A 6,000-nucleotide genomic window follows, 5' to 3' on the forward strand; every position below is an offset into this window, starting at 1 on the left:
TTCTACTCATCACTCTACTGAAACTGTCCACTCAGAGGTCAACATTGACTTCCTAATTATGAAAATCATGTGGCTCTCCTCAGTCCTCATCCACTTTTCCTTAGTTTTCCTCCCAGTTTTCTGATAATTCCTCCATTTTATGGCTCTTCCTTCTAGTGAGAGTATGCCACTTACTTGTGCCCTTTTGTCTCCTTCTTCCCCAATATTCTCCCCCTCCGAGATCTCACCTACTCTTATTGCCACTTTTATCTGTTCTGATGATGACTCAGATCTCTCTCCACCCCAAGGCCCAGGGTCACCTCTGCTTTGACACATTAACCAACAAACTCCTTCCTTTCAGCATTCATCTCTAACTGCTCACGTAGTCTGTATCCCTAATTGTCTGCTTCCACATCTTTCTATCCAACAAGATTGCCAGCAAATCTAGTGCAGTGACTGAGATATTTCTTCTTTGTAGCTGCCTACTGCCCAGCCTAGTGTTTGGCACACATTAAAAAAAAAAAAAAAAAGCCAAATCTTGCTAGATTCAGATCTAAAATCAGTATATAAGACATAGATTGTGAATAGCCAAAATTACCCTCAAATAAGCCATTAGTCACCCATAAATGCACATGGCATTGTAAATCAAAAGAGGAACAGCAAATTTACCTTCCCTACCTCGCACTCCCTCTGGGATGTACTTTCACTGAGTGGCAGAGCTGGAACAGCCCCCACCACTTGCATTATATTCTCTCTGTCATTCTCTCCCACTTGTGCTTCATTTTTAGGCCCTGCGCATTGATTGAATTTCCATAAATGAAAATCATATGTAGCAGTAACTCCATTGTAAAAGTTTGATGTTCAGGGATTCCAACTACTTCAAAGGCTGATCTTTCTTTAAACTGGCTCTTCCTTTTGACTTCACAATTTCTAATGACAGCACTTCGCTGAATCAAGCTGAAAATTCTTTGACTCCTCCCTCTCCCTCTCTTTCCAATTTCCAGGTTCCTGTTAATTCTTCCTTTGACAATTCCTCTTTGTCTCCATTCTTACTGCCAAATACATAAGCCAGGTCCTGATCACCTCCCATCTTGACTTCTACGACAGCCTCCTAACTGATTTCGCTGGTTTTGCTCATCTCTAATTCAAGTTTCACTGACATTAGATTAACATTTTCTAAAGCACTAATTTAGTCCTATAACTCCCCTATTCAAAAGCCATCAATGGCTATCAAATAGAATCTATTTTCTCTAGCCTGGCATTCAAGGCCCTGGACAATCTAGCCACAAGCCAGCTCTAGTCCTATTGTATACTCTTCCCAGACAGGAATTCTACACTCCTTACCTATCCTCCAAACTTTTCCCACTTCGCTCCACCTAAAGGCCACCTCCACAAACATCTCCACTTGCCAAAACCTAACTCAGCTTCAGATGGTAGCATCCAAAGTGCCCCCTCCTTCTTCTCATCACTATAACTCCTTTTCACCACTTGGCTCACACTCCTACATTGTTATGTACCCTAAAGAAAGGAGATATGTCATATGTTTTTTATTCATTGCTCACTCAGCATATATTACTGAGCATTTACAATGTGTCAGGCATTCAACTAGCTGCTAAAGATATGCAGTGAAGACAGAGGCCACTCACAGAACTCAGCGAGACCGGCAGTGGACGGTAGCAACAAATAAGCTGTGAACCCCATAGAGGCTATGAGAGAAGTGAAAGAGGGGAGCCTCACCCTGACATTGGTCAGAAAAAGCTTCCCCAAATAGTTAGCATGTAAGCTGAGACCTAAAGAATGAGTAGAAAGTAGCTAGGCAGAGCAGGGAAGAAAAGAATTTTACAGATCGAAAGGAAAGTACAGAAAGAAAAAAGTCTGAAGAGAGGACAGGACTCATTAGAAGGAGCAAAAAAATATATCATTGCTGAATCACATAGAACAAGGTGGGAGGTGGGGGAATGGGGGTGGGGGTGGGGGGACAAGCAGGGCCAGCTAAGTCACAGCCTTTGCTTGTAAGGCTTGTAAAACGAACAAAAGAGGTTGGGTTTGATCCCGAGGGCAAGGGAGAGTTTTCAGGAGAGGAGTATCGGGATTATATTTGCATATTGGAAAGCTGGGAGAATGGACGGTAGCAGTAAAGAACAGGGCCCGATGAATGAAGATGGAGACCTGGACGAGAGTAGGAGCAGAAGAAAAAGAGGAGCATGGATTTGGAAGGTATAGCTAATATGATTTGGTGATTAACTGAACTCAAAGGGGCCACAAGAGAAAAAGGTCAGAGATGATCACATAACCTAGATGAGTGCTTTGCGCATAACGGGTGCTCAATATTTGTGGAAGGAAGAAATTAATAACAAATAAGTGATTGAATGAACAAATGCACTAATGAATGAGAGGCTCAGAAAAGTAGAGTAAATTATTTTTGGAGCTCTTTTCCAAGATAGAACCATCCTTAGAAGTAATATAGACTCAAGAAAAATAATTTGAATGTGTAGGTTTACACACTCTCTGTATTTTTAAACAGGTGAAATCTGATCAAGATAAATTTAGGAGATACAAATCAGTACTAAAGCCTCAGATTGCTTTTGGTGTCTCTATCTTTCCAAGTGCTGCTTCCTTGAATCTCTGCCCAACCAACGATCTGTCAAGATCATCAATAGCTACCAAAGTCCCTAAATCCTAGGCCACTGGGCATGTTCCAGAATTTTCCACACTCTTAAAATAGTTCTTCTAATGACAATCTAAACTGTTCAAAGATTAATTCATTTATTTGTCAAGTATTGATTGAACACCTACTACATGCTAGGACTAGAATCTGGGGTTGTAACCATGAAAATATACACAGTCCCCATCCCTCCAGGAGCTACTAGTGCCCTAGAGCATTTAAATTGGATCACATATGCAAATGGTGAAATGTAGATTTTTCTCCGTTTACTCACAAAGAAGTCTCTTTAACTGTGTAGACATTGGCCTCAGAAATAAGTAGAGGCCTCCAGTCTGTGAAAGATGTCATTTTCATAACATAATATCGCCATCTAGTGGTCCCCAGTAACTTTACCGATTGATCCAGGAAATTTTCAAGCTATATTCCTGGGAATGACTCTCCACTGTCTCCTCCAGATCCTCTCTTTTCTCTCTTTCAAGATAATCTATGAGTTGATTCTCTAACATATAATAGGTACCCAATATTTGTTAAATAAACGTATAAACAGAAGGACAAATTAATTTCATACCCTGATACCTTCTGGCAACTGAAAGAAAATTTATAAATTCTTTCCCAGATTCCTCTGGACGCCAAAGGGCCTCCAATCATTTGTATCTAAAGGCTAGAGTTATTTCTGTCCTTAATTTAGCAAACAATTCCTTAGGTGCATTAATAAACTGATTTTTCTAAGGGTCACTGCTGTCATGGATGAAACCCTGACTCCTTCCCACACAAGGGAGCTTTCTGTAATCCAAAAACAATGAAAGACAGAGTCTGTTACCCCAGATGTCAGGACCAGTACCAACACAAATGACTGGCTCTGCAAGGAGGCAGGTGTGGACATGGAAAATCTGAAAATGCTTTCATTGACTATGCTTCTACACACAGGTCAAACTGGGCCAGGTGTCATTGGGAAGTGTGCTCAGAAAACCATGGTGACTCAAACGAAGTGGCCTATACCTATAGGGATCACAAAGAAAGTAGAAACCAGAGATGAGTTTCTTAGGAATATAAGCCTCCTAGGACATTATTTCAACAGGCTAAGTCTTAAGTCCTCTTGCCTGCTTAAGTGTGTAAAGCGCATCTCTGTGGGATTCTGGCTGGAGCCTCTTGGCTGTGGGGCCTTAATTCTCCCAGAGGGTGGGAAAATGGCAGTTAGCAACAGTTACCTGGCTCCTCCTCTCTCAGAACATAGGGAGGCTGAAGCAAAGGGTTCATGAGGGCTCTTCTCCCTCAGTCAGTTCTTTTCTACATGGCCTCATCCTTCCTTTCTAAGACTGTTGACTATGCACTAAAAAGAGGGACTCAGAGAGGTTTTGGAATCCGGTAGATGAGATAGTGAGGTCCTAGGTTCTAAGTCCAACCCCCTTCACTGACTGGCCTTCGATTTTTGGCAAATTATTTAACCTATCCAGCAAGGCCACAAGAAACTGTTGTGAAGGTTGTGGACAAACTCTAGGGGTGCTGCTCATGTTGTAATCACCATAGATTTCTATACTGATGGAGATATTTTTCAGCAGTTGGTAAAAAGTGTCTTAAAGGGTGCCTTTTTTCTAATTCACTCAAAGGCCCCAAATGGGCTATCATCAGCCCTGTATTCTGAGCCTTGCTTTCTTAATCCAGAAAACGGAGACAATCCTCATTTATCTCTAAGGCTGGCCAGAGAACCAACCCAAATAGTGGATGTAAAGCACCCTGAAAACTGTGGTATGTAGATTATATTTTCCTAAATTCCATTTATGATTATCCAAATTTGAGGAATTGGTATAACGAAGATGAAACAAGTTTCAGCCTGCCAACATTTTCTCGCCCTTTGAAAACAGAAGCAAAAGCCAGTGTTCATTCAGATGGCAAATATCTTCTCACTCAAAATATGTCATGACTTTCTTTTTTTTTTAGGCAAGCCAACTCTTGGTTGAGCTCACAGATTGCAAGGACTTTGTCAGCTTACAATCCCTTATTTTTTACACCTACAGCACCTGGTCTTCCTAGGTGGTCTCCTATCCAAGTACTAACCAGGCCCAACCTGCTTAGCTTCTGAGATCAGATGGGATCGGGCTTGTTCAGGGTAGCATGGCTGTAGACAAAATATGTCATGATTTAAAAGGTGACTTTATGCTCATTAAGAAGACTTAAAAGAATGTGCCAATTTCTGGGAGACGCTTTACTAATTAAAGTAGTTGAATTAATTATAAAACAGACCTTCTCAGTCTTCAGGTAAAAGAGCAAATGAAAGCTAAGCCCTTCCCCATCCTCAACCTCACTACTGACCACTGAAAATTGGGTTTGCTCAGGAGGACAGGTCTGAGGGCGGCTAAGGAAAAGTGGAAAAATGTTGTAAATTTTTTAATTAGCCCACAGAAGTCATTCTGCAATGTACATAATGCCTCTCAGATTTCTCTTACTATGAAGATTCAGCTAAATATAGTTCAGTCTAGTAACACAAATAATGTCATATAATTTTGATTTGGCTTGGAAAAGAGGAATGGGTAGGCAGCAGTTTGAGCTTTCTAATTTGGTCTGTTTTGAGACAATGTTAAGACGGAGTTGAACATTTAATCTGCCTTTCTTGTATGAACTGTACTTAGGGCAACCAAATAACTGATGAGGAATAAGTTTCTCTTTATAAAAAGATCTTAGGCCCAACCCAGAGTTCCACTTCTGGCATAATAGTCTAAAGAGCTCCGTGGAATGCTCTCCAGTGAAAATTGGGGACATTTTTATTTTTTAAGTCTCTGGAAATGACCCTAAGAGTATACAGCAAATCGAAGAAACACTTATTCAAGAAAATCTGTAAAAGCTCAATAAGAACTGCAAGAGTCTATGGTATGCGACCATGGACCCATGCCTTCTCTCCCCCTGACCCCACCTCACTTCAGTGAGACAGAAACTCTACTGTAGGCTGCTACAGCCTAAGAATACAGGGCTTCCTCTCCCTTCGGCTCCAAGTCAGAGAGCTGTCTTCCCAGGAGGGACAGGATATTGTCATTTCTCATCTTGATCCCAGCTACCTGTTGCCAAGGCTAAGTTCTTGCAAGTACAGCCTATAGGTGGAGGCTCTCTTCTTCTACCCAGCCCCCACCTGTGGGAAAGGAGCTTGACCCCGGGTGCAGAGTTATTGAAAATGCCTGGGCCCCAACTGCCCCTGCCCCAGCTCATGGGGTATAGAGCCCAGAGTTTTTATTGGGTACATGAGAACTTCATTATATTATTCTCTTTACTTTTATGTAATTTTGTAAATTTTCTGTATTAAAAAGTTTTAAGAACAAAAACATGGGGAAAAAAATCCTTCCAAAAACCAAGTTCAAGCAATACTG

General features: G+C 41.3%; 1 pseudogene; it reads right to left on the reverse strand.

Moving 5' to 3' along the window:
- Positions 1–4,650: 4,650 nt before the first annotated feature.
- On the reverse strand, positions 4,651–4,768 carry LOC120605849 (uncharacterized; annotated as a pseudogene).
- Positions 4,769–6,000: the final 1,232 nt, after the last annotated feature.

The sequence above is a fragment of the Pteropus medius genome, unplaced genomic scaffold (genome assembly GCF_902729225.1).
Source record: "Pteropus medius unplaced genomic scaffold, Ma_sr-lr_union100, whole genome shotgun sequence".
Taxonomy (NCBI): Eukaryota; Metazoa; Chordata; class Mammalia; order Chiroptera; family Pteropodidae; genus Pteropus; species Pteropus medius.